The 12,837-nt window shown below is 43.3% G+C and overlaps 1 protein-coding gene across 5 annotated transcripts in view; it reads right to left on the reverse strand.

Moving 5' to 3' along the window:
* PKIB (cAMP-dependent protein kinase inhibitor beta) overlaps positions 1–12,526 on the reverse strand; it is a 54,983-nt gene extending 42,457 nt beyond the window's left edge. The window contains exon 1 of one of the 5 annotated variants that reach the window (XM_085056071.1): positions 12,396–12,526. The gene's annotated coding sequence lies outside the window, so the exon portion shown is untranslated. The other 4 variants (XM_085056074.1, XM_085056073.1, XM_085056068.1 and 1 more) reach the window with 4 other exon arrangements.
* Positions 12,527–12,837: the final 311 nt, after the last annotated feature.

Raw genomic sequence — 12,837 nt, forward strand, 5'->3', positions numbered from 1 at the left:
GGCTGAAGATGTGAGCAGCAATTGTGGCCACAAATGCCCACAAACCCAAGCCAAGGTGGAGGTGTGAGGCCAAAGCCAGTGGTGTTTATACCCTTGTGGCACTTGCCATGCTGCCTGGATGTACTGTGAGCCCACACATCTGAGCTTTGTTGAAGCTCATTCTGGATTTATTGGATATCTGCCCTCACTACTGAGTCCCAGGAAAAAAAAAAAAACCACAGAAAAAACCAGGATTGCATCACAAAAATGCTTCTTCAAGATAAAGTTATGAAAAATTAAGAATGGCTTAAATTAATTTCTGAATTGTATTAAATTTGGTGGTGTAATAGAAAAGCTCTTTTGATCTGTTTGGCTTTTTTGTTTCTTGGCTATTGTTTTTTTTAATCTGAACCATCCATCCCTCTAAAGCTCTGTACAATTCCTGCATTATCTCAGTAGGCACTGCTGATTCAAAGCAAGGATTAGTAACAAATCTGTGCCACCCCAGAGCCATTAAAACAGCAAGTTGGTGGATGGGAAAAGGGCATATGCATCTGATAAGTAAGATGACCTTTCCTACAGATATTCGTGTTTGATTACCAGTACCGTTTCTGGTTATACAGATCCACCAGTACAACGTAACACCCCAGCTCTTCCTGAATTGTGGAGACAAAAATAAGATAGCCTTTACCACCACAACAGTGCCACTTATTCAGTGCAAAATAGTGCAAAATCACCAGAAAAATTTTATTCTTCTGACTAATGAAGATACTTTAATAAACTCTATTAAACCCAAGCATCAGTACCAAACCCAGCATTAAATTGTTGAATGCAGCGCAGTTTTCCTATGGGAAATTTATGACCAAAAGAAATACTCTAGCCTTGATATTTTATAGAATACATTTATTTTTTAATGGAGGAGGGAGCTACCCAGGATTTTAAATGGTACTCGAAGTGTCCTCTACCATGAAGAAAAAAAGTAACCTACATTGGAACACCCTGCCACAGCTCCCAGAACATGAGACAACACCTGGGTGCAACTGCTGTTGCAAAGCTCATTCATTTATTCAGCTACCAGTCTCCTCAATAGACATCCTGCCCATTTTGCTTACAAACCAAAGCCATCCTGACCTTTTATCGCACTCCTCTGCCCATTGTCAAAGTGTACAGACAGGGGTCCTCAAGCCCTTTCCATGTGCCATGAAGCTTGTTCGCTGAGCTGTCACTTCTCTGTCACCTCAGCTCTGCCCCTCTCTCCCACTGGTGTCTGACTTTCCCAAGGCTTCCAAGTGAACTCAGCACCCAAGACAAGAAGCACAGACAGTTCATGCACTGTTTTCCAGTGACTTATTACCAAGTGCAGTATGACCTGAGAAAAAAAATAAAATAATTAACTGTCATTTTTGTTCCTCTAATTTAGAAAATGAGGGCACAATTTCCTCCAGAAAGCAGATGCCACAGAATTATTAGTGGGTGTTTCCTGGTATTTTGTTCACAGTTTAAGTATTCAAATTGGAGTTGCAATAAGTGTTAGTTGAATGTTTAGCACAGTTAAGCTCTATTTTTATCTAGAGAAGTATAATTTCAGATGTCACAGTTCACCAACAAATTCTGAGTACCATGTTTGTGCAGAGTGGCATTTCTCCTAGGATCTACAACTCCAGAGCTACACTGAAACTTAATTAACAATATAATGTATTACTGCAGCTCCTCTGCATCTTCCATTTTCAAACAAACTGGTGCTAAACTCTGTCATATCCCAGCAGTGCTCTCTTCTCAGCTTCCCTTCCTCCTCACCTTGGCTTCCCTTCTTCATCATCCTCCCCCCTGAATTCAGAGACACAAATCTACAGAAAACGTGCAAAGACACTTTCTGAAGAGATGTGAAAAGAACAGTGTTGTCTATATTACTCACCCAAAACAAGCCTATGTGCTTTTATACAGTCCATATGCTTATTTTCTTAGCAATTTTTGAAACTCCCATACTGATACCAGACATGAACATGCCATATCTGAAACTTCCCTCAGTTTCAGGGTTTTTCCCCTCTGAGGATTCGCTCCTCTGAACATTCCCAGAACATCTCCAGCCTCTCCAAAGTTCAGCACTGGCTGTGCTGCACTGTGCAAACACAGCTCGCAACACCACTGAGCTGTTTTTAGCTCCCATGCTGCCTGAGGCTGAGCATCTTCCCCCTCACCACATCCCAGTTAGCGATGAGCCATCTCTCCTCATGCTTTTGAATGCTACACTCTCTCTCAGGAGATGGAGCCTTAAAAAGATATGCTCCATCAAAAGAGCATGTTTCTATGTGTTCTGCTGTCAAGGCCTTTGCCCCAAAATCAGAAGGAGGTCTTATCCTGCCCCTCTTTTGTTGAGTTGTATAAATAACCTGGCTTGCTGTCTTGCTGGAGCAGTTCAGACTGGCACAGGAGGAGTGAAGCCAGATCCCCCTGCCAGCTCCTGGTAAGACATCTGAACAAATATCCCCATTTTGGGAAAAGCTTAGCATCAAATGGTAATTATGTCTCACCTTTGATGGGCTCCTGCTTTTCTAAGCCTGAAGGCTGGGCCGCCTCCCTTGTCACAGACACAACCGAGGGATCTGCTGCCATCCCTACTTCAAATGTGACTCCTGTCAGATGGCAGCTCGGGCTGTCAGCCTCCCTTCTCTTCCTCCATGAAATACTGATGCTGGAAAGTCTTAACAAGGAAACTGGGACTACGGGAGACATCCTTTGCCCCAGAGACAGCGCTGCCGGCTGTTATCTCTGCTCTCCAGTTCTCAGCCAGGAATAGAGCAGGAACAAATGCAATCCTACCCTGAAAGGTAGCCATACAGAAAGGTCTGGGCTAGAAATCCCAGCTTGTTGGTGGCTTTAATCAAATGGAACAGCACTGGGAGGAGAGGGGAGAGTGGTGGTGGGGAGGTGCTGAGCCATTCAAATTTAAATTGACCTTTTTTATTAAATTTGCTTTGATTCACTTCTAATCTTACTTGCTTTTTCCTAAATTCTGAAAAGGTACAGAAATGAGGCCAAGATACAGATTAAAAATAATAAATAAATTGCTATTCCGTCTCAAAATGTATGCCTAGAAAAATTGCATTGTTAAAGTATTTATAGCAAGGACTAATCAAGCCATTAAGTATAATGAAAAAGCTTGGTTTTAAAAAAAGGTGCATCTCTAAATCTCATATTTCAGTTATTGCAGAGTATTTATTTAATTTCAAGTAATAGAACTTCAGGTTCTAGGTTTTACAAAAATCTAAAGAAAAAGGAACTTTTTAAATCATTAAGGTGTGAAGTTTTAATTGACTTTTTTTGTTGTCAGAATCATGAGGCGGCTATAACTCCATGTGGATGTGCAAAATTGATCAGCTGGATGAATTTGTTTGGCTTTCTTCTATGCTATGTAGACCACCAACTGCTACTAAAGATGCCTCCAGTTTTGTTTGTTCTCCCTTTATATGACAGAATTTGACTCTCTACAAAGGCTGGTTGTTAACCTGTGTTAATTAGTCACTTAATTAACACAGTGAATGTACAGCTAAATATCTTATTACATACCTTCAAGATAGCTAAGTTTTTTTAACAACATTCAATTTCAGTGCTAAGATGTGTGAATTATTATAGTGACTCAAAACAAGAAATTGTCTCTCCTTAAATGGGATTTACAGCAACTAGGTTTCCATTCGGAATTATTTTAATACTCAGTAAAGCTAAATTAATTAGTATCATGATTTAATATTTTTGGGTTTAGTTTCAAAACTTGCTAGAACATAAACAATACACTGAGTCCCTTGGCAAATCTGTTTGAGAAACACACCATCCCATTTATTCTGTTTTACTTTGGAGTGCTACTTCCAGCTACCTGTAAGTAATGAGAATCCGGAAGGAGAGAAGGAACATAAAAGTGAGTTACTTATTAATAAAAGAAACTGCGTGGACAGCGTGTACTCTCTCTTCAAAGTGTAAATAATAAAACTACCAATTCAGAACAGAAAAAAAACAGCATTGCCTTTTCAGTGATCCTTTTTCCTAAGAGCATCATGCCCCATGATAAATACCTTCTATGTTCAAGTGGAGAGCTTCCAATCACATCAATAATAGGTTGTTTCCATTAGAACCTGGCTGAGAATTATTTTTATTCAATTTAATTCCTTCAACAATTCTAGCTTTTCCAGCAAACAAATGCAAGTTCAAGGAGAAAGAAAACAAATATTCCTCCAACCCTCACACACTCATCTTTTTAAGCTTTTTTAAGTTCTCTGAGGTAAACAGCAAGCACTTTTAGTGACAGTTTCTGAGTAATGATAGGGAAGAGTGGGGAAGTGGTTGAAAGCACCACTGGCTTCTTAATGCCAACTCTTTTATGTTATTCAGGGAACACATGTTCAATCAGTGCTTATGAAACAGCTTTGACAACATGGAGAGGAGCTTTTTGCTTGATGTTTGCTTAAATGAGACTATCTATTAGAGAACCAATTGCTTTTATTTTACTGTTTGGGATGTTTTTTTAGTATTTTTTTGTTAAACAGCAGCAACTCAGGAGACTTTGTTACCAAGAGGTTTCACTGCAATCTAGCTCTTCTGAGAAGATACTCAAAGAAAATATCAGAAGGGTGGTACAACAGGATTTCTAATACCTAACCTTTCCAAGAAGAAAAACGAGCAAGACACATTAGAAGACCCCCATGCCCACTTAAGGGACTTTTAAACATCAAAATCACACCATTGCACATGATGCCTACTTCCAAGAAAGCAGTAGGCTGAGCTTTTCAATTTTGAAAACAGAACATAACTATCACATTAAAGCTTTAGCAAAACATGTTTACAGAAGTCTTTGCATTTTTATTATATAGTATTGTGCCTTGCAGAAAGCTTTTCTTTAGTGAACAAAAGCTGCAGCAGAGTGAATTGGACTTGAACCCTGAAACAGGTCGCATGCAATACACTTAGAAATTGTTTTACAACATTGAATTTAACCACATCTAAGGCAGACTGTATTAGCAAGATATTTTAAGGCAGGAACTGCAAACTACTATGTTGTTGTTAGCATCTATTACTTATTTCTTATTAAAGGTACTGTTAGTGGCCTTCTTTCAGTCTGTTAAATAAGGTTCCTCTTCCCTGATGCATTTTTCATGCATAGATAGCTAACAAGGACTTCACAGCAACTTTTCAGTCTTGGCTTTGAGCTTGGAATGGCAGGGTCTCAGACAGCTCAGGCTGGACAGGGCTCAGGATGTCTCTGATCCAGCTTAGCACCAAAGTCAGATGAAGCTGATCAGGGCTGTGCCCCTTTGGGGCTGGAAACACCAGAGCAGAGCTGGCACAGCCACCATGGGCAGCCCACACCTCTGCCTCCCTGGCTCCTTTTCCTTGTGCACCATCTGAACCCCTCTGGCTTGGTCCAGCTGATGCTCCCTGTGTCTTTGGCTCTCTCTTTTTCACCACCTCCCTCCCCATGGTACCAGGGGCTGCTGTCAGCACCTCCAGAGCCATCTTCTCCCAGACTGAGCCAGCCCATCCCTCAGCCTTTCCTCATGGGGCAACTACTCTAGCCTTAACCATTATGCTTTTGATACTCTAGAAAATGCCTTCTTCCCTATTTTGCAAGGAAACAGGAAAGGTGAACTACACTGATACACTCTACAGCATCATCTGACTCCCTGTGTCCCAGGAACTGCCATCCTATGTCCAAGCTTGGCTTTGCTACAGGCAGGATTACAGCTAAATCACTGTTTCATCTTCCCATTACAAATTGTCTCTGTAGGGACACCCCATCCATGCTCTGGAAGAAGTGGCAACAGAATTGCAGACCTCTGCCCTGCTCCTCAGTTCCAGGGTGGCTTTCCCTTTTTTCAGAGCAGTTTATAAAGTAAGTCCTCCAGATTTCTATTCATACAAACAGCAAAAAAACCTTCAACACTCTCACTGTATTGTGGATTTAATTTAAGATGAAGTGCCATATGATTGCTTAACACCTTGTTGCGTCATTGCCAAAGCCAACAATGCTATTCACAGCTGGCTAAGGCCTGAGAAATATGTATATTTCAAGGTATTAGTCAAACCATATCCTTCTACTGGGTACCATAGGGAAAATTCTAGCTCAAACACTATTTTCAGAACTGCTTGTCCACCCAGAGACAGAATTTCTACACGTCATCTTCCTATCTTCTGCTTCCTTTAGTCCTCTTAGCCAACGAAACCTCATCCACAACAGACGAAAGAGACATACAAAGATCTCCTCCTAAATATTTCCAGGACAAATATTACAATCACTATTTAATGGAAACTCCCTTAATTAAGGACTATAAAATCCACCTTTGTAGACAGAAATTGCTTATGATCAAAGGGTATTTCCCAGGAATTAAAGCTATTTTTGATGAGGCAGAGGAAGGGCACAGACTCATCTCAATGACAATCTCTTTGGCATCACTCAGTGAAATGCCACAGAGCACTTTCATTAGTTAGTATGAAATATTTAACAGCTGCCAATGCTTCTGCATCTGTCTAAGCAAGACCAAGGGACCTTGTAATGAAGAAGATATAAAATATCGATGGGTCAGGTGCTCAGCTAGAGGATAAAAATGACACAAGGTTCCAAACTAGGCAAAACAAAACTTGGGGTGTTGAGCCTGAGCAAAAGGCAGTACTTTATACAGACAGAAATTATATGGTGTTGAACGCTGCATACCCTCCAAGGGCATTTCAACAACTCCAAAGCTGCATTACTAATCACAGTTCCAGGTTATTCAGGAGCTTACAGACAAACTTCTTGACTTCCAACAGAATGCTGTAAACTGGTTGCAAAAGTAATTCAAAAAGGCTAAAATAAAAGACTACCCTTGTCCATGAGGGCTGGAAAGCAGTATAAAATATTCCCTCGGTTCTGCATCAGCAGGTGTTCAGATCTGCAGGCATAAACATTGTTGTGCACTATAAACCCAGTTCACCTTCCTCTGTCGGATGGAATATGTGGACAGGATGGGGAAAGCCAACAGAGATAGCTTTGCTGTCATTGTGTATGAAGCAAATACTACTTAATCTGTAGGTTAAAATAGGAAGCAGGAAGGAAAAAGCAAGTGCTCCCTGATCTGCAGTTGTTTCCCTGGGATCTTCCTAGGGACATAGAAAATGGAAGATTTTTAATTCAGAGCTGCGTCCTTGCAGCACAACCCAGCACAGAGTAGCCCCTTCAGCATAGAAAGATGTGTGTCACAAGCAAATACATGCAGAAAAGCTTTTGCTGCATATATTCAGTGATTTCTGCGCTCTGGGAAGCCAGCTAAAATCCTCCTGTCCAAATGTCTCGGCCTGGGTGCACCTGGCCAGAGCTCCACACCCAAGGGCTGCTCAAAGTTCATCTCCCCATGCACAGTGCAAACCTGACCATGGTAAAATCATCACCTTCCTTTGGTGACAGTGGGTTTTTGTCTGTAGTCAGATGAGCTGCGTCAGACACAGCTGAACCATTCGAAGGACTCCTGCTCTCAACCCACCCCAGCCCACACCCTGGCCTCTGGGCAGAGGCCACATTCCCTCTCTGCAGGATGTCACTGCCCTTCTCTGCCCTGCCAAGGTAAAGGCACAAGTTTGCATGCCCTACCCAGTCTTTCACCACAGCAAAAGTTAAACACTTTAAGATCCATCCCTTGGATGCATTTGACCTGAAGCAGACTGGGTAGCACCTCTGTACAATGCTACATCCCACGTTTCTGGGAGCAACACGACCACTGGTGAGGGATGGGGGGTGAGAAACTGCTGTGGGAGTTCTCTCCCACAGGTGCTTGCGGCATGCAAGGATATTTGGTCCACCACAGTGCGAGAGGATGAGGCAGGGCAAAATGCTACAAGAGTGTTTGTGCTTGTTCCCAAACGAAAAGACATCCCTGTGCACCTCATCCTTCCTCTCACTAATATAAAACAAGAGAATAAATTCAAATGTAATTGCTATACAAGCACGGTGCTCTGTCTTTAGTGAGGAATGAAGGCCTTAATATATATAAATAATTATAAAAGATGCAGAGAAGAGCATCTTTTGCGTTTGTACAACGTGAATGCAGAAAAATATTATCAAAGAAATCAACATTATCTGGTGAGCACTTTACTAAATTTATTTCATTTATATATGTCCATTCATGCCCAGAGAGCAGTCCCAGTTGATATGATTTCTGCAACAGGAAAAAAGCTAGCAAATCAACTTAATATACTATGAAATATTTCAAAAGAAAAAAAAAATTAAAAAATCGACCAAACTCAACCCAAAACCCTCAGAAAACCCAACAACAATAATTTTATAGGGAGATACTGAAAGAGAAAAGACAGATAAGCATTGTGATGCTATTAATGTGGGCAAGACAAGGAAAGAGAAAATGGGCAATTACCCGTGAACACACTCTTAACTTCGGCTGTGTAACAGAACAAATAATCAGAACAATAGCTACCACTTAAAAGTCAATAAAAGCAACATGTATTCATAAAGGTCTTGCTAGATGAACTCAATACCTTTTCATATTTCTCCTCCATTATCCTTCTCCTGTCATGACACGAGGAGAGTGTTACAACATCCCGCTGTGCAGAGAAAGCAGAAGAGGACTTTGGGATGTAGATGTAACAAGAAGAAACAGCAGTGGCAGTAGGAAGCAAATTCAAGTCTAATCAAAAACTTGTAAGCAATTGAGAGAAACTGTTTGTGGAAGAAACTATGTTTTATTGTGACCACAGTAATCAAGTGTTTGCACTGAGTCAAGATAACAAAGAAAATTACTGCACCATTGGCTATCAACCCTGTATCAAGATGTATTAAATTATGGGCTAGGAAAGCAACACGTCAGCTTATGAAGTCGAGGAATGACAGTGTTTGTATATATAACTCATTACCAGAAACATCTCAGACCAATAGAGCTTATTTTGAGAGGACTACGGAGAAGAAAAGGCATGATCAAAACTTCCATGACTGTGCATTCCCAAGGAGCAAAGAAATTGAAAAATATAATCACCAGGCCTTGAGCAGCAGAAGTTATAAAGCTCAGCATCCTGTGGAGCACCCACACAAATTTTCTGATGTCTATTAAAAGTTGAATGCTTGCTACAGCTCTTCCTTCAGTGGGGGCATCAACCTCATCTTCCTCATCTCCCTGGTCACCAGAAGTCTTGAGGTTTGTAAAAATTCATCACTTTGAAATCTCTGCTCTTCTATTTATATTGGCAGAAATTAATCCCCAAGGGTAAAAATAATTACACCAAGGCAATGAGGGGAGCTATCAGTCAGACAGCATTATTATTATTTTAGCTTCATCTCCTTAGGAGACTAGTCTGAAATTAATACAGTCAGGGCAGAAGGGAAAAAATAACAAACATAAATCTAAAATGGGAAAAACTTCTAAAACCAGAATTCTTAAGTCAAGCACAGAAGACATTGTTTCACGTGAGGAAAGCCAGATTTGGGAGCTTTTCACAAACAGATCACCATTTCTGACTTTCTAGGATTTCTGCTAAGCCATACTCTTAGGCTGCAATGAAAATCTGGATGATCCCCTTGTAAAAACGCAAATGCCAGAATCTTAATCCATTCTAACACAGATGTTTGACTGTCTAAATACTTCTACCAGACAAGATCACTTGGATTTGCTTTTGTAATTCTCCCCTTTCAGTGCTGGGGGTGATGCCATGGGTCTGAGTGGCCAGTCTGGATGCCACAGAGTGGAACAAATCAAATCCTGAACTGTTCCACCGCTCACAAAACTATTTGAGAGACCAAGGTGCACCCTAGGGAGACACTGCAGTGCATGGAGGCTCTTTGGACATCAAGAAGTGGAGAGAACACACCAATTTCCCTCACTTTTCCCCCAAAGCCAGTCAAGAGGAAGCTATGCCCAGAGAACTGAGTGTGGTCCTGGGGCAACTTCACCAGGAGGAGACAGAAATCAGTGAAGTCCAGCAAAAAGCCCAGCAGGAGTTCAGGGAACACATGATCTTGAGCTGGTGGAGAAAACTATACAAATGATTCCTCACAGATTTTCCACCCCAGGTTTCAGAAATTAAACAAAGCAGTTACAATCTGAAAGGCTCATTAAAAACCCTCATCAGTATACTAACAGAAAATATTATTTGTAACGGGATAGTCAATGAATGGACACAAGAGAATAGTTCTACACTTTCAGACAGACTAACAGCATGACTTAACTGAGTTTCTTTCTGTCTCTCTGCATTTCATGATTTGCATCACCATTTTTAAAATTTGTCATGATTATGAAGTTCATGTATGTTTTTATAGCATACTGATGTATGTTCTGCTGTTTTGCCTTAATTTGTAAATGTCATGACATGTCTAATACACAAACACACACACACAAAAATAAAAATAGACTGGTCTCTGTTTCAACAGGATGTATTACAAAACCAAGCTACGGAACTAAACCTTCACCCTAATAGTACAGTAGGGTGTGTGCTTTTAGAAGTTATGTGGGTATTTCTAGTTAAGTTTCAAATTATCTATCTTATATATATATTTGCTGTCAATCATAAGGTAATGTTTCAAAACCATCATAGCATGAATTTTCAAGTTCAAAACTTCAAAGAGAATATTACAAATTGAAAAAAAAACCTCAATAACTCAGACCAGTCTCATCCCTATGACTTCTTCAGTGAGAAAAGGTAAACAAAGTGTCATTGTCTTTCCTTCAGCTGTTCTCAAGGTCTCTGTTCTGATCAAATTTTTCATCAGAAACTTTTTTTTTTTGTAGATACAGAAGGTGATGAAGTTATACTGTGTAAATCAATATGCCCTATATATTTCTACATTAACCAATGCTAACCACAATGCCCCCAATGGCAGACTAATTTTATGTATTGCTTCAGGAATTTTTAATACTCTTTTACTTCTGTCTTTGCTAAAAACACTTGCCTGCTCTGCAGAGTCCACAAATAACTTCAACAAATGCTGAGAAGCATCATTTATAACTGGATTAAGAAACAATTCTCTTACTGCCAACATTCTGTGGCAATCAGAAAGAAAAAATTCCTGCCTTGCGCGTGATCTAAGTACAAGGACATTCCTTGCAAACTCAGAAAGCTGAAAGTCAGTGATGTATTTTAACTGATTTTCTAGGAGCATCTTTTTGCATCCACAAACTCTATGTTAGTTGTTCATTATCTTGTCCGTGCAACTTAAATTATGGACTTTATGCACAACTGTTATGTTTCAAATATGTGTTGTAATATACCTTAGCAGTAAATTACTCTCTAGCCTTCATGTTGTCACCACTGATTAATCTGACCACATAAACATAATTTCGGGAAGGAGCCGTAGTTAAAAATCTCTCCTGTCTCACTTCTGACTGTTTTTCTGCCGGCGAAGAAGTAATTTCAGTTTCCTTCCCGATGAGAGGCAGCCTATGTACGACACCGATTAGCGGTTTCCCTAAAGGTTAATACCTGGCGCTAATAAACATTAAACCTGGTCAGTCCGGAAGCATCCAGGGCAGGGAGGCACAGGCAGATTATCCGTGACCAATGCCGCAGAAGGCTTGGGACACGGTGGTCGGGCACGGGACATCGCGTCCCCAGCACCCCAGCTCCGAGCCCGGAGCTGCCGCGCCACCCGCCCTCCGCTCCAAACTTCTCCCCGGTCCCTTCCATGCCCGCAGGGTGCCGGGGCCGGGAGGGACGCGCACGGTACCTGGGCACTCCGGGGCGCCGGGAACGCTCCGATGTGCGGGGGCACGGCGGCTGGCCCTCCCGCGACCCCGCCGCTCCTGCGGGACGGGATGTTCCCCGCCGGGAGCCGGCCCGGGCGGCACATCCAACCCCGGCAGCGCCGGCCCGGGCCGAGCGGGATGCCGCCCGCGCCTCTCGCCCTCCTCCCGGCCCCGGCTTCTCCCCGCCCGCCGCCGCCTTCCTCACCCGGCGCCGGAGGAGCCTGCCCTGGGATCGTGCTGCGCCGGCAGCCGCGGGATGCCGTGCCCGGGGGCGGCGGGATGCCGTGCCGGCAAGCGGCGGGATGCCGTGCCAGGATGCCGTGCCGGGAGGCGGCGGGACGCCGTGCCGGGATGCCGTGCCCGCCCCCGCGGCGCGCCCGTCCCCGCAGCCCGTCCCGGAGGGGAGCGGCGCGGGGGGGCCGAGCCCCAGGAGCTGCCAGCCGGGAGGTGGCGGGCGTGGGGCAGCATTCCCCAAAATCCCGAGCGTGGGGCAGCATTCCCCAAAACACCGAGCCCGGGGTGCTCAGGCCGCCGGGAGAGGGCACCTGGCTGGGACCCTCTGCCCCTCCAGCAAGCGCGGAGGGACGCACCTGCCGAGGGTCCCTGTCCCCCGGTGGCACTCACAGCGCACAGAGCTGTCCCGCTGCACGCTGATGTCGGGGTAGAAAGCAGGTCCTGGCGCCCCAAAAACCAGGGAAAAACAGCTCTTACCTGGAGCCTTGCTGACTTTAGTCCCTGTTGTTTCCCGTTTTTTTGGCTGCAATCCCACAAACTGCACCAGGAAAATGACACAGGACATCCTCCCACTCCTGCCCGACGCAAGCAGGGAGCGTGTGACAAAAAATTGGCACCTGGATGTAGCCATATGTGACCCTTTTTGGCTCCGAGCCTTGCTAGGTCGCGCAGGAGAGGTCGTGGTGCAGCTGCACGCCTCTGTCAAGGCTGCCGGCCTCTGGGACATGCCTGCATGTAAGAGTTTGGAAAAATCCAACCTTGGCCTGAAATCAGCTCTCTTTGCCGTTTTCCACTCAAAATGGTGCCATGTGAAGAACACTGCAAGTTCTCTACCTTGCTGTCCGTGTTTCAGTGGGAACACAAAATTAACATCTTCAGGCATATTATACTACATTACAACAAACTGGCTTTGAAAGCT

This window comes from Lichenostomus cassidix, chromosome 3 (genome assembly GCF_008360975.1).
Source record: "Lichenostomus cassidix isolate B80296 chromosome 3, HeHo_3.0, whole genome shotgun sequence".
NCBI lineage: Eukaryota > Metazoa > Chordata > Aves > Passeriformes > Meliphagidae > Lichenostomus > Lichenostomus cassidix.